General features: G+C 51.9%; 1 long non-coding RNA gene across 1 annotated transcript; it reads left to right on the top strand.

Annotated features, from left to right (window-relative positions):
* Positions 1-195: 195 nt before the first annotated feature.
* LOC139178956 (uncharacterized) lies at positions 196-11,744 on the top strand. Its single transcript, XR_011563390.1, has 4 exons — positions 196-678; positions 1,446-4,303; positions 9,221-10,373; positions 11,584-11,744. It is a non-coding gene; the product is annotated as an uncharacterized lncRNA (long non-coding RNA).
* The last annotated feature ends 12,948 nt before the right edge of the window (positions 11,745-24,692 follow it).

The following is a 24,692-nucleotide window of genomic DNA, read 5'->3' as shown; positions in this document are numbered from 1 at the left end:
GAGCCCAGAGACTGGCCCAGAGGGCATCCTCGAGAAAGAGGAAGTGTGAGGCCAGACTCTGGCCCGCGCGTCACTGGGATCCTGTTGCTTCACAGTCCGTGCTCAGGATGCCCGCAGAGTGAGTGTCCCGGGTGTGTGGGTGGGCGGGGCCGCGGAGGAGGCCCGGGGGAGGAGCCCAGGGCCAGGGGCTGGGAGCCCGCGGTTTGAGTCTCCAAGAGCCAGGGGCGAGCCCTGCACCCCCAGCCCCGCTCCAGTCAGGGCACGGCGTGGTTTAGTGACTCTTTGCGACTCCATGGACTGAAGCCCGCCAGGCTCCGCTGTCCCTGGGCCTCTCCAGGCAAGAACACTGCATGGGTTGCTGTTTCCTCCTCCAGGAAATCTTCCTGACCCAGGGGTTGGACCTGTGTCTCTTGCATTGCAGGCGGATTCTTACCGTGATGCAGCAGGGAAGCCCAGTCAGGGCAGATTCCTTTTTATAACAACAACAACACCAGTTGGGTCCTTGTTAAGTACCGGGTACTTCACAGAAGTGCAGTTAACCCGTACAAACTCCTGAGATGGTTCCGTGTTACAGAGGGAGACATGAAGCCCAGAGGCGATGCAACCTGCCTGAGGTCACACAGCGAGCCAGCAGTGCAGCGGGATTTAAACTCAATTCTGAGTGACCCCTGAGCCTGGGTATGTATGTATGTGTTTGCTTTCTATTGTGAAATCAATCTTTATAGCTTCCCAGGACAGAACCTGCCTGCCCAGTGCAGGAGACGTAAGAGACACCGGTTCGATCCCTGGGTCGGAAAGATCCCCTGGAGAAGGAAATGGCAACCCACTCCAGTGTTCTTGCCTGGAGAATCCCACGCACAGAGGAGCCTGGTGGGCTACAGTCCATGGGGTCGCACAGAGTCGGACGCGACTAAAGCGACTGAGCACACATTTATGTATTTGCTTTTCATTGTGAAATCATGACAGCTTCACAGGAAGTTGCCAAATAGGATAGAGTGGGCCTGTGAACCGTTCACCCAGTTCCCCCTGATGGTTACATCTTACACAACTGTGATAGGTATCAAAACCAGGGAACTGACATGGTTACTTACACATATTGTATAGTCCGTGCCTGCTTGTATCCACGGGTAGAGTTGTGTAACCACCACAGCCATCAAGATAGGAAACTGCCTCACAACCGAAAGATCCCCCCTGTTAACCTTTTTAGCCACACCCACATCCCGCCTACCTGCCAGCCCTGCCTGATCTGTTCTCCACCTGCATAATTTGGTTCTTTCAAGAGGTTACGTATTTTCCGAAAGATCTTACAGAAAACCCCGAGCAAACCTTCTGCCCAGTAAGTGGAATCATACACTTTTAAGGCTGACTTTTTTACTCAGTGCGCTCCCTTGAGATTTCACTCAAACCGCTCTGCACATCAGTGGTCTGTTCCTCTTTTTTAACAGGTTGTGCTCCGTGGTACAGATGCCCCATTCAGCCAAATAAAGGACAATTTGCTGATTGCCAGTTTTGAGCTATTACAAATAAAAGTGCTGTAAACATTTGTATAAAGGTTTTTGTGTAGACGTAAGTTTTTGTTTCTCTGGGATAAATGCCTGGGAGTGTAATTGCTGCATCGTAAGGTAAGAGTCCATTCTGAAGGAGATCAGCCCTGGGATTTCTTTGGAAGGACTGATGCTGAAGCTGAAACTCCAGTACTTTGGCCACCTCATGCGAAGAATTGATTCATTGGAAAAGACTCTGATGCTGGGAGGGATTGGGGGCAGGAGGAGAAGGGGACGACAGAGGATGAGATGGCTGGATGGCACCACTGACTCGATGGACGTGAGTCTGGGTGAACTCCGGGAGTTGGTGATGGACAGGGAGGCCTGGTGTGCTGCGATTCATGGGGTCTTGAAGAGTCGGACACGACTGAGCGACTGAACGGAACTGAAGGTAAGAGTATTTTGGGTTTTTTTTTAGGGTTAGTTTTCCCGAGTGACTGCCCCATTTTACGCTCCGACTAGCAATGTATGAGCGCTTTCTCCACACCCTCACCAGCATTTGTTGTCACCATCTTTTTTTCTAAATTGAAAACGATCTTATTTTAGCTGTGCTAGAAGGAAGAGGTAGTGACGTCCCACGGGAGTCTTCATCTACTTTTCCCTAACCGCACGACTGAGCGACTGATCTGACCTGAATCGCTGGTTATGCCAACCGCACTTTCATGCTTGTTTGCCGTTTGTAAGCCCTCTTCAGTTCCGTCTTTTGGGAATTCCCTGAGATCCAGTTGTCAGGACTTCGATGAAGGCCCAGATTCGATCCCCAGGTTGAAAACTAAACTCCTGCACAGCCAAAAAGAAAAACAAACAAAACCCAGAAACGTCTCTTGCCCATTTTCAAATTGGATTTTTTTCTCTTGAGTTTTGAGAGGCTTCCCCCCCTGCCCCACCTATAAGTCCTTTGTGAGGTCTGTGGTTTACAAATATTTTCTCATTTTGATGAAGTCCAGTTTATCAATTTTTTTTTTCTTTTTTTTTTTTTCAATTTTTTTTTTTCATGGATTTTGCTGAGGACCTTAGTCCTGGGTGTGAAAGACAGTCACCTATGCTTCTTCTAAAGGTTTTATAGTTTAATGCTTTCCCTTTAAGTCTGTAATCCATTTGGAGTTAATCTTTGCATGCTTTTTAAAATTTAGTTTTGTATTGAAGTATAGTTGATTTACAATGTACAACATTTGTGTTCATTTCTGTACAGCAAAATGTTTGCACGTTTTTATATTAGGTGTGTGATTTAGGTCAAGTTCATGGCTTCAGCATTATTTGTTGAAAGTTATACCTTTTTTCTAACCTTTTTTAAAATTGAAGTTGATTTTATGCCTACCCTTTCCAGCGTGGATTTTAAAAAACCGTAACACTCCACCACCTCCTGTCTTTATTTGTGATCCCTGCAGGATTTTGTTTGAAGAAAAGATTGCACTGCTAAAATAATTTGAAAACGATTAAACAAGAAAATGCCAATGTTCCCATGACTCTTAAGTATCTGATTAGTTAGTTCTAAGCTAATAAGTCTTGGGTCATGCCTAAAGTTCAGCAGGAAAAGGGATTCCTGGGTTCCTGGCCTCTGCTGGGTCCCCTTTCTCACTGTCTGGGGCTTCTCTCCCGAGAAAAGCTTGTTCTCTGCCTGGAGGTTCATTTGTGGGACAAACGACATCCCTGGCCTGGGGCAAGAGGCGGGCAGCCCCCAGGAGAAGAGCAGTTAAGAGCGGGTAATTTAGCTGCGGGGGCGGAAGGAGATCAAGGGAGGAGATCAAGGGAGGAGACCAGTCCGGAGGACTGGGGCGGGGCTTCACAGTGAGAATTTAAATACTTGCCTCCACCCACCGGCTCTTTCAAGCTGGAGAGAATTCCAGCCACTCAGGGCAAGAGGTGAAGCAGGCAACCGAGGATGAGATGGTTAGATAGCATCACCGGCTCAAAGCAAAGCCCGGGAGACATGAAGGGCGGGGAAACCTGGCGTGCTGCAGTCCCCGCGGTCGCAGGGAGTCGGACACGACTTAGCGACTGTACAGTGAGGCCCCAATTGAGGCAAGAGCATTTACAGAGGCCGCAGGGGCGTGCGGGACCACTTCCCTCTGCACCCCCTCTCCCCAAATACATGGGATGCTCCAGGGTTAGCCTCACATCAGGAACGGTCCAGATCCCCCTGGTAACTGATGTCTCTCCCATTCCTTCTCTGCCATCCCTACCAACTGCATTGAGATCTTGAAGGTTGCTTGTCAAAGTCTCTTGATTTCTGCCAATAAAAGGCAGCTAAAAACCATAAACTCGGAAGGCCCCTGTTTACAACAGTAGGATGCTTTCAAGTTTGCAAGTCAGTCTTCTGTCTCGGTTCTCAACCATCTGGTGAGGGCGTTTGTCACAGATTATTATGCCCATTTATAGACAGGAAAGCTGAGGCTCAGAAAGGTCACGTTGACTTTTCTGTCCACTAGGCCAGAAGCTTGGAGAGGGAGGGCTCAGGCCCGCCTTGCTGGCTGCTGGGTCCGCAGGTCTAAGCACAGCTTCCAGAACCTAGTAGTCACTCAGTAAATACTGGGCAGGTGAGCAATGCCCAAGAGGACAAAGCTAGTCAGGACAGCGGAGCCTGGATAACAGCCCTGGCGGTTCTCTTTGCAACATGATCCAGCCAATCACAAGTGACAGGAAGGAGTTGGTGGGAAACGGTCCAAGACCTTCAGAAAGAGGAGAAGCACTCAGACCAATTCAAGCCAAGAAGTTCTTAACTCTGGGAGTTGAGAACCGGTTCTTCGTTTGAACCCCAGGTAAGCAAGATGTTATCCCCTTCCCTAAAGGATTTTTTTCTGTTCATTGGTAGATCTGTGTTTAAAAAATTCTATTCAATTATTACTTAAGAATTTGTAAACCAACGCTAAAGCATTTGTGAAAGTCTATTTTCCCTCATTATATGAGTATCCACATAGGGTCCCCAAGGGTGCCTCTTTGCTCAAAAAGCCAAAAATATTTACAATCTGGGCCTTTGCAAAACAAAGTTTGCCAACCCCAACTGCAGAGAGAAACTTGAGATTAATGCCAATGTTGGAGGAGATGGGAGAGCACTCAGGGAGAGGGATGAGGAGGTGGGTGACAGATGTTGTGTCCCGGGGCTGGGGAGGGGGCGAGCAGCTCTAAGGAGTGGGCACAGCGCTGCCGTTTCCCCAAAGAGCCTGTCACGGAGAAAGCTCCAGGTCCAAAGTGGCATCGCTGATACTAAATAAAGCCCGTGGTACCAGACCAAGACTTCCTACCTGGTCAAGCTGCAGTTTCAACCTTTCCCAGAAATGTAACCTTCATCCACCACCCTGGAATGTTCCGGTCAGCACCTCTGAGGTCATCTGTCCTGTGGGACCTCGCCATCCCCCAGGGGAAGAGGCATCTCCGTGATAAAATCCCCGCCACTCCCCCCTCCACCCAGGAAGCCATCCTGGCCTGAAATGAAACCCTGCTCTTCCTCTGCTGGCGTCAGCAGCTCCCTTGCTCGCCCTTCTTCCCGTAAAAGCCTAGTATTTGTCTGCTCCCCCGAGTGGCCTTCCAGATGGTGGGTGAGCTGCTGCACCATGTAGGGATCCTTGACTAAAGCCAGGTCTTCAGATTTACTCGGTTGAACTCTTAACGGCGCTTTCACAGTGACTGTCCCCTACAAAGTCCCCATCACGCTCGTTGCACAGACTCCCGGCCTGCAGGGCGGTGTTGTCGGGACCCTGCTTTCCTGCCAGGAGACTGAGGCTGGGAAAATCCTCACAGCCGGTGGGAGGCAGAGCCAGGAGCCTGTGACGGTTAGTTTTGTGTGTCAGCCCACTGGGCTCAGGGGCGCGCAGATAGCCGGTGTGGTTGGGAGCTTGTTTCTGGAAAAGGTGAGCCTTTGAACTGATAGAGCGTGAAGAGCCGCCTCGGCCTGGTGAACGGCTGCCATCCAGACCCTCGAGGGCTGAACAGAACAAAAGGGCCAATGGCTCTCTCTGCAGGAGTGGGGACCGCCCGGCTCCTTCCGCCTCTGTGGCTACCACTTCAGACTCACACCCACTCAGGCCTTTGGGCTCGTTGGTCACTCGGTCGTGTCCGACTCTCTGTGACCCCCAAGGACTGTAGCCCGCCAGGCCCCTCTGTCCATGGGATTCTCCAGGCAAGGATACTGCACTGGTTGCCATTTCCTCCCCCAGGGGATCTTCCCGACCCAGGGATCAAACCTGACACTATCCACCTGCTTTCGTGAGCCTCCAGCCTGCAGACGGCGGGTCATAGGCCTGCTCAGCCTCCAGAAGCAGATGAGCCAATTGTGTACAATGAATCTCTGTGTTTTATGTCTGTATGTCCTGCTGGTTCTGACTCTCTGGAGAACCCAATACAGATTCAAACACAAGACTGACCCATCTCACTCCTGGACCCCAGGCTGTCTCTAGAAGCTGGGTCTATGCCTTCCTGCCACCGCCTCCCCGCCACGTTCTGCAGAATACTTCTTAGGTGCTTGTCCTGTGCTCAGGGCCATCCTGAGTCCTTTAAACTCCTTTCCAGCCTTCTGGGGTTACGCTTTTCCGGAAGCCTTCTCTGATTTACCAGTAATGATGGTGACCTTGGTGATGACGATGACAGAACAGGCCTTGTTTTCTCCTGTAAATATTTTTCCATGTATTACTCACAACAGCCCTTGTGACTCAGTGCTATTGTTACCAACCTTGCTTTACAGAGTGCCCAGAGAGGTCACGTGAGTACTCCGAAGTTAAGCATCTAGTAATGCGGGATCAGGACACAGGTCCCACTGGTTCCGCGTCAGTGATCTCTACCGCACACTCTACTGCTTCTGGAAAATAATGAGCAATTTCTCACGTGTGTGTCCAAAAGTTTCAAAACCCCATCAGGTGCTTCACAAATTCTGTGACATCATCTTCAGAACAGTCCGAGGAGCAGGTCTTATTATCGTCCCCACTGCTGTTTTTCTGATGCTCAGAGAGCTGAACGGAGTTCTCAGAAGTCGCACAACAGTTTCAGCAGAGGGACTTCCCTGGCGGTCCCGGGGCTGGGACCCCGCACCTTGGCCTCCTCCTGAGGCCCTGGTGAAACCTCCCAGGAGAGTCCCCCAGGGGCACTGCATCCCCGGGAGTCCCCCACCCTCCGGACCCTGGGTCCTGGCTTGCCACCTCCTCTGCAGCCAATCAGCTTCCCGAAACCACTGCCTTCCTCCCACCCAGCTCAGCCCAGGACACCCTGGGTCCTGGGAACCTGGAGAACCGTGGGTTTGGGCGTGAAAGTGAAGAGGAGAAGCCTTTGGAGAGGCGCCCAGGTCAAACTTGCTTTGCTGGGCACGGCCCTCAACCCAGGGTACCACGGGCTGGGGGCATTCCCAGCTTTCCACCTGCCGGCCTGGCCGTGCCAGGGGCCAAGGAGGGTGCTTCAGGCAAAACACCCGCCTGCGAGAGGGCTCCCTAGGTTCCTCCAGGGGGTACACGTAAGGCCAGCACCAGGGGCGGGGACATCGGAGTTCTGGTCAGCAGCTCTGCTCAGACTCAGAGAAGCCTGGGAAACCTCCCCGTCTTAGGAGTCAAACTGAAATAAGAACCTCAATCTGAAACACAGACTTCCTTCAATCCTTACTACGCCTTGCACTAGAGAACGGCTCCTTCCCAAACCATTTCAAGCATGTGTTAAAAACAAGTTCTGAATCAGTGACTAAACAAAATCACAGAGCTTGTTGGCACTTAGGATTATTGTTTCAGGCTTATTCCCAGAAGGAGAATTACTGGGGCAGAGGGCATGCCTATTTTTAAGGCTCCTGGTGCAGACTGCTCCCCGAAAGAACAAGGATGCTGCAGACCCTGCCAGAGCAGCACGCGTTCCTGGCGTCATCACTGAGTGTGAGCTCAGTCCCCCCGCCGTGTCCGACTCTCTGTGACCCGTGGACTGGAGCTGCCAGGCCCCTCTGCCCACGGGACTCTCCAGGCAAGAGGACTGGAGTGGCTGGCCATGCCCTCCTCCCCTACCCAGGGATCTAATCCAAGTCTCCTGCATTGTCAGGCGAGTGCTTTACCACTGGTGCCACCTGGAAAGCCCCCGTCATCACTGGTAGATGATTTTAAATTCCGAACACCAAACACTCCGCATACTTAGCATATCTTCACTGAAAATGTAAAGGGAATACTGGACCACCTGGCCTGCCTCCTGAGAAACCTGCATGCAGGTCAGGAAGCAACAGTTAGAACCAGACATGGAACAATGGACTGGCTCCAAATCTGGAAGGAGTTCATCAAGGCTGTATATTGTCACCCTGCTTATTTAACTTATATGCAGAGTACATCATGAGATACCCTGGGCTGGAGGAAGCATAAGCTGGAATCAGGATTGCCGGGAGAAATATCAATAACCTTAGATATGCAGATGACACCACCCTTATGGCAGAAAGCAAAGAGGAACTAAAGAGCCTCTTGATGAAAGTGAAAGAGGAGAGTGAAAAAGCTGGCTTAAAACTCAACATTCAGAAAATGAAGATCATGGCATCCGGTCCCATCACTTCATGGCAAATAGATGGGGAAACAGTGGAAATAGTGACAGACTTTATTTTCTTGTTCTCCAAAATCCCTGCAGATGGTGATTACAGCCATGAAATTAAAAGACACTTACTCCTTGGAAGGAAAGTTATGACCAATCTAGACAACATATTAAAAAGCAGAGACGTTACTTTGCCAACAGAGGTCCGTCTAGTCAAAGCTATGCTATTTCCAGTGGTCATGTATGGATGTGAGTTGGACCATAAAGAAAGCTGAGTGCTGAAGAATTGATGCTTTTGAACTGTGGTGTTGAAGGAGACTCTTGAGAGTCCCTTGGACTGCAAGGAGATCCAACCAGTCCATCCTAAAGGAGATCAGTCCTGAATATTCATTGGAAGGAGTGATGCTGAAGCTGAAGCTGCAATACTTTGTCTACCTGATGTGAAGAACTGACTCATTGGAAAAGACCCTGATTCTGGCAAAGATTGAAGGCAGGAGGAGAAGGGGACGACAGAGGATGAGATGGTTGGATGGCATCACCGACTCAATGGACATGAGTTTGAGTAAACTCCGAGAGTTGGTGATGGACAGGGAGGCCTGGCGTGCTGCAGTCCATGGGGTTGCAAAGAGTCGGACACGACTGAGCGACTGGACTGAAAGGGTAGACATGTTGCCCTTAGCACACGCCGTATAAAGGTTTTGATGCTTCTGCATATTTTAACTTGGTTATTTAAGCCTCATAATGGTCTTATGAAGTCGATGGTCTTTTTATCTCGCTGTCACAGATGAGGAAGCTGAGGCACCGAGATCGGAGGCTTGGCCAGGGAGAATGCCCCTCTGGCGCTTCCAGACATTTCTGCTGCCCAAAGGCAGGCCCTTGGGGCTCCGCCTGGGTTCCAGCTGCTGTGTGGTGTTTGGGCAACTGTCGCCAGGAAGAAGGGAAGTGGTGAAGGGCAGGGGCTCCTCTTGTGATTTTCCCTCCTGTCTTTGTGCTGCCTGTGGTTCAGTCCTGCAAACTGCCGCTGCAGCTGCTCTGCGTAGTTACCGGTTGTTCAGGATGGGAGCTTGCGGGGGTCCGTTCCGCCGTCACAGCCACCGTGGGCTTCACCCCAGGACGGTGTTTCTCAGTTAGAAGTCCTAGATGGTGGTTATACACATACATAAAACATAACATTGACCATTTTAATCATTTTATTTTTTTAGAAGTGTTTTGTTTTTCTGGGCCTCAACGAGCCGCTTGTGGGATCTTGGTTTCCCAACCAGGGATTGAACCCAGGCCCTCCTCGGAAATGAGAGTGGGGAGTCCTAACCATTCGACAGCTAAGGAGTTGCCCGCTTTAACCGTTTTGAAGTGTTCAGTGCAGCAGCGTCGGGTACGTTCACATCGTCCTGTAACCTGCACCACCATCCATCTCCCCAGCTTCCGCGTCTTCCCAAACTGAAGCTGCAAACCCGTGAAACAGCAACGCCCGCCTCGGGCCACCTTCCTTCTGCATTCTGTCTCCGCGGCTTTGACTACTCTAGGACTCTCACATAAGTGGACGTGATGGACAAAAAAAAAAAAGTCATTTTAAAATATGAAAACGATACAGAGATCACTGAAGCAAAGAAGGGGGAGAAAGACGGTCCGATGAGCCATCTCTCTGTAAATGTGTTTCCATTTACAGCAGCACTTTCTGGGAACCATCAGGGCAACTGCTATTGTAAGTCAGCTGTACTTTAAAAGAAGAACAACAGAATTGCTGTATTTCACGGCAGGGGGCTCTAGCACGCTGAAGGTGATGAAAGATCGAAGGGGTTTCCGGTGGTTAAGACTCCACGCTCCCCTTGCAGGCGACTCAGTCGTTCCTGACCCCTGGTCAGGGAACTAAGATCCCACATGCCAGGCAGTGCAACCAAAAACAGGGGAAAAAAAAAGATCATGAACTTGGCATGGCCTGAGACCAGACTCAGTGGACTTAATTGAAGACATTTTCCAGACCTGTGAACGATGAAACTTTTTCCTTCATTTTATGGAGATGTAATTGACCTACATGGGCTTCCCTGATAACTCAGTTGGTAAAGACTCCGCCTGCAATGCAGGAGACCTCGGTTCAATTCCTGAATCGGGAAGATCTGCTGGGGAAGGGATAGGCTACCCACTCCAGTGTTCTTGGGCTTGCCTTGTGGCTCAGCTGGTAAAGAATCTGCCTGTAGTGCGGGAGACCTGGGTTCGATCCCTGGGTTGTGAAGATCCCCTGGAGAAGGGCTACCCACTCCAGTATTCTGGCCTGGAGAATTCCATGGACTATAAGCCACAGAGTCGGACGTGACTGAGTGACTTTCACTTCATTTCCTGATTGACACACGGCACTGGGTAAGTTTAAGGTGTGCAGTATCATGATTTGACTTGCATCTGTGGGACTTACTTTAACGAACCAGCTGCAGACCCAGGGCCTCGCTCGGGCCTCTCCATGGTGGTGCCTTTCCACAGTTCTCCCTCGAAGCACTGCGAACCCCATTTGTGGCACAGAAAGCCCCTGACTTCACACTCAGAAACCCACAGGCTGTGTCTCTCTGCTGCTCTGCCTCCCCTGCCCAGCCAGCTAGTGACTCAGCCAGGCAAAGATACCTAACAGCTGGGCCCACCTCTTGGTGGGTGCTGAGCCAATAGACACAACCAAGCCAAAAATCGGGAGGAAGAAGGATTTATTCCTCAGAGCAAATAGGAAGAACCCTGGGGATCTCTCCCAAAGCAGGGTCTCCCCAAACAGCAAATTTGGGGACGTTTTAAGCTAAGGGTAGATGCTGAGGTGTGAGAGGGCTTGAGTAGAGAATTCAGCACAGAACTGGGGCAAAGGTCGACAGAGTCCAGGCTCAGTGGGTTGAACTCGCATCCTCTACCTGGTGGGGCCACGGCTCCTGCAGAGCTCGGTCGTGTATCCTTATGTGAGCTTTCCCCGGTGGTCCGGTGGAGTCCCCTCCTCCGCTGCAGGGGGATTGCCTCTGATCCCCGGTTGGGGAAATAGCATCTAACAAGCTGCTTGGTGAGGTAAAAAAAAAAAAGTCCTGTTCCTGTGTAAATCCCTGGAGGAACCGACCGCCCCGAGGCTGCCCTATTGTTTCTGGCCTTCTCCTCCCTCATTTCTGCATTTTCTCCCGTAAGCGCTCTAATTACTGGGATGGGCTCCTGGGCTAGCACTGGGGAATGGCCTCGGCCAAAATGGGTTCTCTGGTGTCGAGAAAGTCTTTCCTGGTTCTCTTTATCCGTGGAACTCCCCTACCTTAGCTTCTTACTGTAATGTTTTCCCTCTGAAGGCCTTTATTTTTAAAAACTTAAAGACAGCCATTTTGGCTGATTTTGTTGTGGTGATGACCTGTAAGAACAGATCAAGGAGCAGTGGCTAAACCTCAAATTCTCATTGCTCCGGGGCTGGGCCCTCAGAAAGCAATTTAGTTCCTGCCCAGGAGGGATCTAAATGCTAAACACAGATGGATCAGGGGCCCAGAAGAAAGCTGGCAAACAAAGGGCAGCTGTTTTGAGAAATCATCATAATTAAAGCTACCTTTTCTTGTGCTTTTTCTAGGAAATGTTGAGTACTTTGCACACATTATTTTATTGGAATAAGGCGTTGTTCCTTCCAGGAGACGGAAGCTCAGAGAGGTGGATTGATTAAGGTAAGCTCACGTTTGGTAAGGCAGAGATAATGCTGATAATGACGGGAACTAGTCCGGGGCGAGCAGCACCGGGCGCTGGGCTAAGTTTTGTGTACTATATGTATGTGCGTCTGCGAAGTCGCTCAGTCGTGTCCGACTCTTTGCGACCCCATGGACTGTAGCCCGCCAGGCTCCTCTGTCTATGGGATTCTCCAGGCAAGAATACTGCAGTGGGTTGCCATGCCCTCCTCCAGGGGTTCCTTCTCAACCCAGGGATCGAACCGGGGTCTCCCACTTTGCAGGCGGATTCTTTACGCTCTGCCCCGCCAGGGACGCTGTATGTGTGTATGCGTGTATCCTTACATGGATATATGCGTGCGCACACGTGCGAGCTCAGTTGTGTCTGACTCTGCAATCCCATGGCTGTGGCCCGCCAGGCTCCTCTGTCCCTGGAATTTCCCAGGCAAGAGTACTGGAGTGGGTTGCCATTTTCTTCCTGACCCAGGTATCAAACTCAAATCTCTTGCATCTCTTGCATTGGCAGGAGGATTCTTTACCACCGTGTGCCAGCTGGGAAGCCTCATATGTGGGAGTAATTTTATATAATTCTGTGTTTCTGCTCCCTGTGCCATAAGATCATCCTGCTGCAGAGCTGGGCCTGTGGCCACCTGGCCCGGTGCGGTCCAGAGAGGGCAGGACTCCCCAGAGTCCAACAGCCAGCCTCCAGGAAGGGAAGGCTGAGCTTGGGTGGTGAGCTTCCTGTCCTGGAGGCATGCAAGCTGAGAGCGGGGCTTCTGCTGGAAGGGTGATGAGATTGCATGTGCCTCTGCTTTCGGATGTCCTTCCCTCCTTTCTGGAGGCATGCAAGCTGAGAGCGGGGCTTCTGCTGGAAGGGTGATGAGATTGTATGTGCCTCTGCTTTCGGATGTCCTTCCCTCCGTTCTGGAGGCATGCAAGCTGAGAGCGGGGCTTCTGCTGGAAGGGTGATGAGATTGTATGTGCCTCTGCTTTCGGATGTCCTTCCCTCCCACCCACTGGTCCCTGTGGCCGCTGAATGAGTATCCATCCAGCCAAGAGGGTCTACAACCTGATGGGAAGGATTATGAGGTGGGAGCTATTTTCATCATCATCCCCATTTTACAGAGGATGAAACTGAGAAGCAGGGAGCTGCTGCTGCTGCTGCTAAGTCGCATCAGTCGTGTCCGACTCTGCAACCCCATAGACGGCAGCCCACCAGGCTCCTCTGTCCCTAGGATTCTCCAGGCAAGAACACTGGAGTGGGTTGCCATATCCTTCTCCAATGCATGCATGCATGCTAAGTCGCTTCGGTCGTGTCCGACTCTGTGCGACCCCATGGACAGCAACCCACTAGGCTCCTCTGTCCACAGGATTCTCCAAGCAGGAAAACTGGAGTGGGTGGCCATTTCCTTTTCCTGAAGCAGGGAGGTCCTCTCTCAGAGCAGCATCCGTGACCCTGGGCGGAGCTAGGACGTGACCCTAGGCCCTCCGCAGCACCTGTAGCTAACCTTTGGCTGATCCTGACCCCTGACCTCTTGGCTGAGTCTAAAGCCTTGCCTCTTCCCAGCCACTCTGTAGTTGTATAATACTCTCCAGTTTTGTGTGTGTATATGTGTGTATATATATTAATCTATTTATTTATTTGGCTGCCTTAGGTCTTAGCCGCCTCACTCAGGATCTCCCTTGCATCTTGCAGGATCTTTCCTTGTGGCCCAAGGACTCTCCAGTTGTGGTGGGCGGGCCTGAGAACGCCGGGCTTCAGTAGTCATGGCTGGCGGGCTTAGGTTGCTATGTGACATCTTTGTTCCCTGACCAGGGATCTAACCCTCGTCCCCCAAATCGCGAGGGATCACTGGACCAGTGGGGACGTCCCAACACTGGCTGTTCATTCTGGGCAGACCTGAGTGCTGATCTCAGCCTGGAGCTGGGATGGGGGCCTTCGGGATTTGGCTGCTCCCGCTGAGAACCGCGGGTCCTCCTGACTCCACTAGGGACGGCTCCTCCCTCCCCGGGGCCGACTCCGGACAAAGGCTGAGACGGCCGGCTCCTCACACGTATTTGTAGGCTTGGCCACAATCTCCACACGTTCAGGATGGTGGAAAAAACAGGCCCCATGTGTGAATTTTACACCTGCTCTCTCTTTTTAAGAGCAGTTTCAGCATTTTTTGGAAACTGCTTTTTCTACCTTCCAGTTCATTCAGGCCAGCTGGGAGATTAAGCCTTTGCTCTCCCATCCCTCTCTTCCTCGAATGGAATCCTTCCCTCCCTCCCCTGCTTTTTTCCTTAAGACTCTCTCCACCAAGGGGACGTCTACCTGCAGTGAAAGGCGTTGGTGCTGAGGCACAGTCTGATCAGGTTTTAAAATCTTTAATTGGAGGATAATTGCTTTACTCTGTCGTGTTGGCTTCCAGTGTAAACAGCGTGGATCATCTGTTTGTCAGTGGCTGTTGTGTCCAACTCTCTGTGATCCGTGGACTGAGCCACCAGGTTCCTCTGTCCATGAAATTCTCCAATCAAGATTACTGGAGTGGGGAGCCGTTCCCTTCTCCAGGGGAACTTCCCGACCCAGGGATCAAACGTGGGTCTCCTGCATGGCAGGTGGCTTCTTGACTGTCTGAGCCCCCGGGGAGGCCCCCGACCATCCGCAAGGACACACGAATACCCTCTTCGCACTGCCCGCTACCAGTCTGATCGGTTCTGACAAATGCATATGACAATGTAGGTCTCCTTGTCGAGGTATGGACCGTGCCAGTCACTCCAGAAGTTCCCTTTGGTCCCTCCTCTCCCTCATGCGCCTGGAGGAGGACTCTTGCCAGACGCCTGGCCAAACACCTGGGTGGCTCAGCGCTTGTCCTCCAGGGTCCTGGGGCGAGGGTCCCCCAGCATTAACCTTCACCGAGCTGCCTGGTTTCAGAGTGGGGACCCAGGTAAGGAGAGAGAGGCTAACGAGAGCTACGGAAACAGCGCAGCAGAGGGCTTTCCTGCCAAGGGGAAGGTGCCTGGAGGAGGCCCGGAGCCCAGCCCATCAGGAACGCGTGTGTAAGGGGAAGGTGCCTGGAGGAGGCCCGGAGCCCAGCCCGTCAGGAACGTGTGTGTAAGGGGAAGGTGCCTGGAGGAGGCCCGGAGCCCAGCCCGTCAGGAACGCGTGTGTAAGGGGAAGGTGCCTGGGGGAGGCCCGGAGCCCAGCCCGTCAGGAACGCGTGTGTAAGGGGAAGGTGCCTGGAGGAGGCCCGGAGCCCAGCCCGTCAGGAACGCGTGTGTAAGGCCTGGCCACGGCAATGCACGCGGCTGAAGAGAAGAGGGACTGCCCCGGACACGGTTAAAAACTGTGAGGAGGATGAATGAAAACGATCGCAGGAGGGACGTCCCCGGGGGTCCAGTGGCTACGAGTCCCTGCTGCCAGTGCAGGGGCCCAGGTTCCGTCCCCGGTCAGGGAACTAGACCCAAATGCCGCCGTGAAGATGCTGGAGCGGGCAAATAAATGACTATTAGAAACAATGACGGCAATAGGGGAGAGACTATTGCAATATGGAGAGAGACAACCCGCCTGAATGCATCGCAGATGGGCTGGGAGGGGAGGGGAGGTGGTTTCAGGAGTGGATTTATAGCCAAGGAGCAGAGTGAGGCAGGCGAACCATTTGTCTTTAACAGTGACCTCTACCAGGAGGGGGAGGCTCGCCTGATTCACTCAGGACATTTATGTGCCCCGGCCCAGGAGTATTTCCACAAATAGCAGAGCAGGCGGCCCTATGTGTAAATTATTTGGGGGGAAGTTGGGAGGTAGAGATGGGGAGGGGACGGTGGAACGCAAAATTGAAATGTAAGCAATGTTCAGAGTTAAGGTGAATATCTGAGAATTAACTTGATCTTCTGAAGGGGAGCGGAATATCCTACCCCCAAAATACGCCATTTTGGCATATTGATTATCTTGAACTAAACTTACTTGAGAAACGGCCAGTGCAAGAAGGACACTCTGCCTTTCCTGGTCTCCGGAAAGCAGGAAATAAGCCTCCCAGATGGAGTATGCCCCCTCTACGAGGAGGGTCGATGGTGGCATCTTAGCACAGGAGGGAATTCAGGGCCGAGAAGGCGGTATAAGGAAATCTTGCTGGACTTGTCTGCTGGCTGAGCAGCAGCGCATCTGCCTGCAATGCAGGTTGGGAAGATCCCCTGGAAGAGGGCACGGCCTCCCACCCCAGTCTTCTTGCCTGGAGAATCCCATGGACAGAAAAGCCTGGTGGGCTACAGTCCACAGGGCCGCACGGAGTCGGACACGACTGAAGTGACTGAGCCCGCGTGCATAAGCGAACCTTGGTACTTCCTCACCGATTTCCCAGCCCGAGCCCAGGCTTCTGTGTCTTGTCCTTCACAAGTTGTCTCTTTGTCTAAAGGCATAGAGGCGTCCTGCTCTTGTCACTGTTTTGAGTCTCATACTTTTCTGAGCTCCTGTATGTACGAAATTAAATTTGTCTTTCTCCCGTTCATCTGTCTTACGTCAGTTTAATTATTAGACCAGCCAAAGAACCTCGGAGGGAAGAAAGGGAACGTTTCCTTCCCTACGATGCTTTCCTTCCCTTCTTCCAAAGCTCCACCTGTTGGAAGAATTCCTTTGGCCTCGTTTATTGGACGCAAGCCCCACGCTGTTCTGGCACCAAGGGCGCAATAGTAGGCAGTGCAGAAACAGACCCTGTCCTCCGCGGGCTTCCGTGCGTCGTGGGCAGCTGGGCAGTATGCAGGGCTTCCCTGGTGGCTGAGCGGTAAAGAATCCACCTGCCAAAGCCTGCCAATTGCAGGACGCATGGGTTTGATCCCTGGGTCAGGAAGATCCCTCTGGAGAAGGAAATGGCACCCCACCTCAGTATTCTTGCCTGGAAAATCCCGTGGACAGAGGAGCCTGGCGGGCTACGGTCCATAGGGTCACAGAGAGTCGGATATGACTTAATGACCAAACATCAATAGTAAACAAGGTAAAGATGTGACTTGTGACCTGATTGAGGGAACGATGCCAGTTAGTGGGAGGGGAGAAAGAGTGCCGTGTGGGAAGGTTTATAATTGCAAACGGGGCTGTGCAGGGACGGTCTCACTGGGAAGGAGACACCCTGGCTATGGAGCTAGCCAGGAAACAGGAGGATGCCTGTGGGAAACAGGGAGAAGGGAGAAGGAGGCTCCAAGGTCCTGAGGTAGGTGCACGCTCCCGTGTTGAGCATCCCCAGTCAAGGAGGCTGGTGTTGTTGCAGGAAGGGGGACCCCCCTTCCAGGGCCCGAGAGGGGGCTCTTATCTACTGCAGCCCACCAGGCTCCTCTGTCCATGGGATTCTCCAGGCAAGAAGACTGGAGTGGGTAGCCATCCCCTTCTCCAGGGGATCTTCCCGACCCAGGGATCCAACCCGGACTTCCTGCATTGCAGGCGGATTCTTATCCGTCTGAGCCTCTAGGGAAGCCCGAGAGATGCAGGTAGGTCATCTAGGGCTTTGGCGTGTACTCTGAATGGCAGGGCAGCTCCTGGAGAGCACTGAGCCGAAGAGGGACACACTTCTCTTATCTTTCAAGTGGATCCCTTTGCTATGTTGAGGGAGGGCTGACAAAGGTCCATATAGTCAAAGCTATGGTTTTTCCAGCAGGATGTGAGAGTTGGACTGTAAATAAAGCTGAGCGCTGAAGAATTGATGCTTTTGAACTGTGGTGTTGGAGAAGACTCTTGAGAGTCCCTTACACTGCAAAGAGATCCATCCAGTCCATCCTAAAGGAAATCAACCCTGAATATTCATTGGAAGGACTGATGCTGAAGCTCCAATACTTTGGCCACCTTTCCAAAGAGCTGACTCATTAGAAAAGACCCTGATGCTGGGAAAGATTGAAGGCAGGAGGAGAGGAGGGCAACAGGATGAGATGTTGGATGCCATCACCGACTGACTCAGTGGACATGAATCTGAGCAAACTCTGGGAGAAGTGAAGTGCAGGGAGCCTGGCGGGCTGTGGTCCGTGGGGCACTGAGTTGGAGGCACAGAGGAGCACTCAGATCGGACACGACTGAGAGACAGAAGATCACGGGGGTCGCAGGGAGATCAGTTAGGAGACCGACGTGAAATCGAAGGGAGGGCCGTGCACAGGGAAGGCGGTGAGAGCAGGTCGCGTGGAGATGCCGTTGGAAGGTGACGCCGTTTGGGCTCATCGACTGCAGGGTGCGGGGGAAGAACAGAAGGATGTCGCTGGAAACACGGAGTGATTGTCATCAGCGGGGAGGGGGAGACCCACCCAGTGGAAGCAGGTTGAAGTCGGGGGTAAGGGGAGCAGATTGGAAGACGGGGCCCTCCCGGGGGCTCAGTTTGGGACCTGCTGGCGTGAGATGCTGTTGGACACCAAGTAGAGAGTTTGAGCAGGCAGTTGGCTTTCAGAGTCCGGGGTTGGGGAGAGGCTCAGAGGTATAAACATATGAGTCATAGCTTCGGCGTAGGCACACTATTTAAAGCCTTGAAATTACGTAGGAGCTTCAAAGGAATAAAACCTCAGATAATAGCGTTGGAAAGCTTCTCAAAGTTCTGCCCATCTGATGCTCGAGTTTTACAAGGAAAAAAGTGGAGCCCAGAGGTGGGAGGTTCCTGGTCTCAGGTCACCCAGTGAGCTGATGGTGAAGCTAGGGACAAGACCTTGGTTCCTGATTGCTGAGCAGAGCCTCTTTCCTATACCCAGATTGTCATTGCACTTTTTATGATGGAAAAGGTTCCCGGCCTCTAACACTTTGCCGTTTCACTTCATGGCAAAGCTCATGAGGTCATCAGAGAGCTGAGAAGCTAAGATGACCCCTCACAGCCGCCTGGCACCTCGGGGTGAGGGACTCCGACTCCTGATCCGGTGCCCTTGCGCCCCAGCCCCCTTCCTGCCACCTCCTCCAGGAAGCCAGCTGTCTCACACCTGGACCGTCCCTGGATCTTCTTTGTCTTTTGCTCATCTTCCCTCGCGCTGGGTTCGGGTCTTTGTCATTTTAGATCCGTTTAGTGTTGACAAAGGTTCTCTCCTTGGCCAAACTCTGCGCGGGTTCCTCTGAATTGTCTTCTCGAGGGGGCTCTGGCTTTGGGCTTCCGTGTCCGCCTCTGCTTGTCCTGCTTTCTCAAGAATCCTGCCAAGTTAGTTCCGCCAGGATCTCCCCCTGATGTTTGGTCGCCCTCGACATCTGACTGGGTTCCTTCTCCTCCACCTCTTCCTGCTGATGTCAGATCACCCTGACCTGCCTTCAGCAGGAATCCTGCCAGGTCTGTGTCATACTGTGATTTATAATAACAAATATACATTAGGCTTTTCTCCTGTTTCTGGCATGGAGCTCTAAAACCCTTGTCATTTCTTATAAAAGAGCCATAGGGGGCATCTTTTGTTATAACATTTACTTTTGTTACTTAGTTCCTGAAATATTGAATAGCTCCAGAGGAATAAACCCTGGAGAAGGAAATGCAACCCACTCCAGTACTCTTGCCTGGAGAATCCCACGGACAGAGGAGCCTGGTGGGCTATAGCCTATGGGGTCTCAAGAGTCAGACACGACTGAGTGACTAAACCACCACCAGATGGATAAAGGTGATGGATGTCTTTTGTTGCTCATAACGAGCTCCTTTCAACCCATACCTGACTTGATGTTAATAAGGTGACTTTTGGAAAGCCCCTAAGGATGGGGGCTGGTTGCCAGGGACACCAACTAAGATTAAAAGGTTGGAAATTTTAAGCCTACCTCTCAACTTCCCTCCTATATACCGGAAGGGGAGCAGTTCAGGAGACTGAGTTCAGTTAGCAGTGGCCAGTGGTGGAATCAATCATGTGTATGTCATGACGCCTCCATGAAAACCTGAGAGGGTGAGGTTCAGAGAGCCTCTGGGTTGGTGAACACAGGAACGTGCTGGAATCATGGTGCCCCCTCCTCACATATCTTGCTTTCTGCATCTCTTCCACTGGGCTATTCCTGACTGGTATCCTTTTATAATAAATCATCAGGCTCCAGGAGTTGGTGATGGACAGGGAAGCCTGGCGTGCTGCAGTCCATGGGGTCACAAAGAGTCAGACACAACGGAGCATCTAAGTAACAACAAATAATAAATCAGGCATCTAGTAAATAAAGTGTTTTCCTGAGTTCTGTGAGCCATTCTTGCCAGTTACATCAAACCCAAGGAGGGGTCATGGTAATCTCTGATCTCTAGTCTATGGGTCAGAAGCACAGACAGCAACCTGGACTTCAATGAGTGTCTGAAGTGTGTGTGAGTAGCTTGTGGGACCGAGCCTTAACCTGTGGGATCTGATGCAAATTCAAGGTGGCCAGCGTCAGGATGGAGTTGAACTGGCGGGCATGAAGCTGGTGTTGGAGAACTGTGTGGTTTGGGATCCTGCCTCCCACTCCCAACACACACCCCCCACATTTGGTGACAGAGTGCAGAAGTGTTCAGAGTATTGTGTGTGTGGTTGGGGGTGTAAGTGAGAACAACAGTGTGTTTTTTCTTTATAGTTCTGAATCCCCCCCAAGAGCTGCTGTTCCTTCTTAGGAATTTGCTATCCTCAGACCCCCACCCCTGCTCCTTGGCTATACGTTCCCACTTCTCCTGGTTGTATTCTGAGCTGACAGTTGGGAGATTTCTCCCTCTCTTAGTCACTAAGTCATGTCTAACACTTTTGTGACCCCGTGGACAGTAGCCCACCAGGCTCCTCTGTCCATGAGATTTCCCAGGCAAGAATACTGGAGTGGGTTGCCATTTCTTTCTCCAGGGAATCTTCCTGACCCAGGGATTGGACCCAGGTCTCTTGCATCTCCTGCACTGGCAGGCGGATTCTTTACCACGGAGCCATCCGGGAAGCCCTGTACTGCAATAGTCCCTGAATAAAATCCGCCCGTCTGCTCTGTAACAGGTGCTGTGCAAATGTTTTCTTTTACAGGAGGAGCCATCTTGTAGGAAGCGTGTCTGTGGTGATCTTGCAGGAATAAGCCCCCAGGGGCGGGGCCCTGGTCGTCGATCACGTTTGTAGACTACGTGAGGCCTGGCCCAGCCCCAGGGACGTGTGAGTGGCCCTGTGAAGATCTGGAAGGTCAACCTGCCCGGTCTTGTGGTCCACGTTCATGCTTTTGGGGTGACATGTCTGTAGCCACTGGTGAAGGAGGACGTGTCCAGTAGCCTTCTCTGTCCCTCGGGCCAAGGCTTGGGTGTGAGCATAGGAATTTGGGGGGTATTTTTAAAGATCGAAGTATAATTAATGTGTAATATGTGTTAGCTTCTGGTGTACAGCAGAGTGATTCAGTTACACATATTCTTCTTCGGTGTACTTTGTAGTAGACGGTGAGTACAGCCCCCTGTGCTGGGGGTGGCCCCTCTCTGTTTATCTCCTGCGTACAGCACTGTCCTGGGTTAGCAGCGTGTCTGCTTATCCCGACTGCTGATTTATTGCTCCCTCACCCTCTTTCCCCTCTGGTAAGCGTAAGCTTGTTTTCTGTTTGTGAGTCTGTTTCTGTCTTATGAATACGTTCGTTTCTGTCGTGTTTTAGGTCCCACACGTAGGGAATATCACACGGTGTCTGTCTCTCTGTTTGACTGGCTTCACCCCGTGTGATAATCTCTAGGTCCGTCCATGGTGCTGCAAATGGCATTTATTTCATCCTTCTTTATGGCTGAGTCGTATTCCTCATCTGGAGAAGGAAATGGCGACCCACTGCAGTGTTCCTGCCTGGAGAATCCCGTGGACAGAGGAGCCTGGTGGGCCGCAGTCCATGGGGTCGCAGAGTGGGACACGACTGAGCAACTAAGGCACACTCTGTGCACATTATACGCGTGTATTACACCATGTATGTCTCACCTCTTCTCCATCTATCAGTGGCATTTAGATCGCTTCCATGTCTTGGCTTCTACTGCTGTGCACACTGAGGTCATGTGTCTTTTCGAATGAGAGCTTTTCCAGATACAGAGCATAGGAACTTTTGCCTCTCATTGTGAATAAGCCCAGATAAGCTTCCCCCTCTCAGAGCCATGCCCTTTGCTAAAGAATTTTCCTCCCCACTTAGCGCCTGTGATTTGTCCCCTTCCTCGGGTCTGTGAGGAGCTCTTACATTCTAGGGCCAATGCAGGCGTTTTGCAGACACTGCTGGCATCTGGGCCGGCAGGGTTTGTCGTGGGGGCGGTCCTGTGCATTGCAAGGCACCGAGCAGCGTCTCTGGGCTCCGCCCGCTGGACGCCAACAGCACCTGCTCTCAGTTACGACGGCCGAACTCGTCTCCAGACTTCGCCAGCTGTTCCCTGAGAGTAAAATCACATCCTCCTCCACTTGAGAACCCCCGAGTCACTGGGAAGAATTGTTTGCAGCTGTGGGAGCAGGAAGGGGGCTGGTGTGGGGCCTCTCCAGGGGGAAGTGACCAGAACCAGATGCATCGCTCTGATCGTCACACTGCAGCTCACTTGCTGGCCATGTGTTTTGAATCTAGAGGGGGCCCCAGAGACTGCTTTCCCATTGTCTTGGAGGTGCTGGCAAATTCTGAGAATGACCAGGCTCCTCTGCGCAGTGAAAGGTGATGACACGTGCGGGATGTCTTGATTAGTGAGAAGAAAAGGCCACTTCCTCAAAGGGAAGGGGAAGAAGGGGGAGTCTGGGTTCTGATCCTGGCCCAGCTCTAGATGGCTGTGTGCCTTCAGGGCAGTCACTTAACGTCTCTGAGCTGCGAGGACCACGTGCACCCAGGGATGAGAGGTGCCCAGAGAGTGTATAGTTGGCATTGGTCTGCCCAGGAAATGCAAATTCTCCATTTTAACACTGAACAATGCTGCGCGTGATGGCTGGGCTTCCTAATAGCTTTGTGATGTTGAGCTCTGTAAAACCGAAACCAAATGTCGGGATTCTCTACCCAGTGTTAGATGTGAGGGTAAGTAAACGTCCGGCACGTATGCAGCGCAAGCCGCAGTGGGGGCCAGAACATTGCCTCTTTCCAGGAAGAAGAATCAAAGAGCTAGGAAAGAGCCTGAGCGCTCATTCAGTGACTCCGTGGTGTGTGCTGAACTGATTCAAATGTTCTTGGAAAATTGGATGTTTTCTTGTAAACATCGGGGGAGATGAAGGAAACACAGGTGCACGGGCAGCTTTTACAGCGAGGCTGGACGGCTAAGTTCCCTGTCCTTTGTTAGCAGTGCCGGCCCAGGGAACCCACCTGGCCCCCGCAGACCCCTAGGGAACAGGTCTATGTTACTATGTTGGAATGGGGTTGGGGAATCGCACCCAGGTTTGCAGGAGGCACAGTGACCACAGAAAGACTGGAAGTTGCTTTGAACAGGACCAAGGAGATAACAGGTTACTTCTCTCTTAACTTGACTAATGGTGACTGAGAAAAGTGAGCCAGACCTACTGAAGAATTGGTCACCCGGGCAGGCAATGGCAGCCCACTCCACTGTTCTTGCCTGGAGAGTCCCAGGAACAGAGGAGCCTGGGGGGTACAGTCTGTGGGGTCGCAGAGAGTTGGCCGCGACTGAAGCGACAGCACAGGGCTGATCAATGTGAGGCTCTTTTCTTTTGGGCTCAGACTGGATGGCCCAGTATCTGCTTCTGGAGAATCCTGGATTTAAAGATCTGAAAGACCCTGATTCTCTCTCCCTCCACGGCTTTCTTTCTCCCTCCTCCCCTTCTGTCTTTCCTTTTAAAAGAAATTGTATTTGTTTATTTGGCTGCTCCATGTTTTAGTTGAGGCATGTGGGATCTTTGAGTTGTAGCCTGTGGGATCCAGTTCCCTGACCGGGGATTGGACCTGGGCCCCCCGCATCGGGAGTTCGGAGTCTCAGCCGCTGGAGCAGCAGGGAAGCGCCTATGCCTCCTTCCTTCATCCCACATTTATCTCTCCATCCGCCCACCCAGTGGCACTAACCCGGCAAAACCCTAAGGAGTTAAACGCAACCCTAGTCGCTCCCACCCCAGCTCCAGGAGTGAGAGGAAACAATCACCCGAGTTCCCAGGGCACAATTTACATTAAAAAATCGAAATGTAGTCGATCTATAGGTTGTGTTAGGTTTAGGTATACAACAAAGTGATTCGTATATATTTGCTGCTTTTCAGTTGTGAAGTCGTGTCCGACTCTTTGCGACCCCGGGAGCTGCAGCACGCCAGGCCTCCCTGTCCTTCACCGTCTCCCCGAGTTTGCTCAAACCCATGTCCATCAAGTCGGTGATGCCATCCAGCCATCTCATCCTCTGTCGTCCCCTTCTCCTCCTGCCCCCAATCTTTCCCGACATCAGGGTCTTTTCCAATGAGTCGGCTCTTCCCATCAGGTGGACCTTAAAGTATTGGAGTTTCAGCTTCATCGTCAGTCCTTCCAATGACTATTCCAGATTAATTTCCTTTAGGATGGACTCGTTGGATCTCCTTGCTGTCCAAGGGACTCTCAAGAGTCTTCTCTAACACCACAGTTCAAAAGCATCAGTTCTTCGGCGCTCAGCTTTCTTTATGGTCCCACTCATATGTATGTACACGTACTCTCTTTTCAGACTGTTTTCCTGTGTAGGTTATTACAACATACTGAGTACATAGCACATTGAGCATGGTTCCCTGTGCTGCGTAGGGGCCTCGTTGTTTATTTCACACGTAGCGGGGTGTGTCTGTTAGTCCCAGTCGCCTGAGGTGTCCCTCCCTGCTCCCTCTCGTCTTTGATTATCATACGTTTGTTCTCTGTGTCTGTGAGTGTTTCTGTCCTGTGAATTAGCTCATCTGCCTTGTCATTACTGTTATTACTGCCATTGTTACTCTGGCTGCACCACACGGACTTGTGGGCTCTTGGCTCCCTGACCGAGGATTGAACCTGCCCCTCGGCCGTGAAAGCATGGAGTCCCAAATACTGAGCCGCCAGGGAATTTCCCGTATCGTTTTTTAGACTCCACACATAGTGATGTTGAAGGACGTTTGCCTTTGGCTTATTTCACCAGCGTGATGACCTCTAAATGCGTCTGTGTTGCGGCAAATGGCAGTGTTTCTTTCTTACAGCCGCGCGGTATTCCACTGTGTGCCCTCATCTACCCATGGACAT

This window comes from Bos indicus, chromosome 2 (genome assembly GCF_029378745.1).
Source record: "Bos indicus isolate NIAB-ARS_2022 breed Sahiwal x Tharparkar chromosome 2, NIAB-ARS_B.indTharparkar_mat_pri_1.0, whole genome shotgun sequence".
Taxonomy (NCBI): Eukaryota; Metazoa; Chordata; class Mammalia; order Artiodactyla; family Bovidae; genus Bos; species Bos indicus.
The sequence above is the reverse complement of the archived record's forward strand: the minus strand, read 5'-3'. Positions and strand labels throughout refer to the sequence as shown.